General features: G+C 38.1%; 1 protein-coding gene across 9 annotated transcripts in view; it reads right to left on the minus strand.

Moving 5' to 3' along the window:
- The window catches only part of LOC114200238 (UDP-N-acetylglucosamine transferase subunit ALG13), a 43,646-nt gene that overhangs the window by 36,367 nt on the left and 5,453 nt on the right, over positions 1-1,826 (minus strand). The window lies entirely within an intron of this gene.

Genomic DNA, 1,826 nt, shown 5'->3' on the forward strand with positions numbered 1-1,826 from the left:
TGAATGAGTGTTTAGAAGCAACTGTACTGAATGTCTGAAATTTACTTTAAAATACACCAGAGGGGCACCTGGGTGGCTCAGTTGTTAAGCGTCTGCCTTCGGCTCAGGTCATGATCTCAGGGTCCTGGGATCGAGCCCCGCATCGGGCTCCCTGCTCTGCGGGAAGCCTGCTTCTCCCTCTCCCACTCCCCCTGCTTGTGTTCCCTCTCTCGCTGTGTCTCTCTCTGTCAAATAAATAAATAAAATCTTTAAAAAAATAAATCTTTAAAAATAAAATACACCAGAAATTAAGATGGACTGATGAATGGATAGGTGATAAAATAAGGATACTAAAAGTGGTGGGAATTAGAATGTTCACCATAAAATTCTTTTAGCTTTTCTGTATTTTTAAAAATCTTTATAATAAAATATTGGGAAAAAAAGCTACAACTATTCCGAAAAGCCAAATTCTTGGCATGGCCCACTCATTATGTAACTCTAGCCTATCTTTACAGCATTGGCCTCTCCCCCAACCAACTACTTGAGTCCGAAAGCGTCTGCTGCTTCCACGTCTTTGTACAACTCCTCTGAATAGATTGCCCTTCATACTTGTTGGACTCATTGTTTGATATTCCATTTAAATACCACTATCACCAGGAAACTTTCTAAACTCTCTCACGCAGAGAGGACTTTTTCTTCTATGTTCTTTGTACATACTTCTATTATAAAACTTACCACTTCACTGTAAAATTAACTATTTGCATGTCTGTCTTCATAGTCTGTTAGGCCCTTGGAGAACAAGCATGTTGTATTCATTTTGGTGTCCCCAAAGCCCAGTGAAGTACCTGGTACATTAGAGGGGCTTAATGTTGCCAAACAAATTAGATGGCAGTACCACTGATAAAACAAGGTGCCCCAATTTATACTTATTTTCTAAGTTTTCTCTTGCATTCTACTCTATTCCTAATGCCACTTGCCTGGTTCAGGTCTTTTGTTGTCTAGATTACTTTAACATCCTAACAGTTCTCCCAATGTCTAGTCTTGTCTTAATGATCATCAAAATGTTGCCTGAATTATGGCCCACCGTGTGAAACAAGACTTGCAAAATGCAATTACTGTATAGTCTATACTCACTAATCAAATAATCAGGATAAAAGCTTTTCTGAAAACTCTTTGGAAGAAAAATTATATGCTGCAGAGCAATCTGTTTAACTGCCAAGAGTTCTCAACCAACAAAACAACCTCCTACTATTTTCCAAGTACCTTACTAGGCAGTAATAGCACACTGTCCTGTCCTCAAGAAAACTTTCAGAATGAGAGAAATAGACATGAAAACAAACACAATGTGATAAATGCTGTAATTACTTGGGTGGTACTAGAGGAACACATAGAGAGGAAATAACTCCAGGGGAGTTGGGAAAGTTTCAAAGGAATTAACATTTGAGATACAAAGGAAAAGAAAAAAAGTATAAAAACCAGACTATCTGGAATAATGGTATACTAAAGTTGCAGGACAATGAAGATGAAAAGGTTTGGGACCCTTTAAGGGACTAAATGCCTAACTTCCAAGTTTGAACCTTATCTTCTAGTCAACAAGGAGCCAATTATGGTTTTGGGTTGTTGTTTTTTTTTAACCTATTACAGGAGTGCTAAGATCAGATCTGTTCAGAAGGGTGGCTAACAACACTGAGGATAACCGAACGGAGAGAAAAAGGCTAGTGACAGAAGCTTGGCATTTAGACTGTGCTTTTATTCCCATTAATTTGGTAACAAAGGATGATTTCTTACTATCTTGGTAAGCCAGTAGCATCAATTTATTTTATTCTAGTAAACGCTCGTCTTCTTAC

Source organism: Eumetopias jubatus, unplaced genomic scaffold (genome assembly GCF_037043125.1).
Source record: "Eumetopias jubatus isolate StellerSeaLion01/CBP00866 unplaced genomic scaffold, mEumJub1_p1.0 scaffold_11, whole genome shotgun sequence".
Classification (NCBI taxonomy): Eukaryota; Metazoa; Chordata; class Mammalia; order Carnivora; family Otariidae; genus Eumetopias; species Eumetopias jubatus.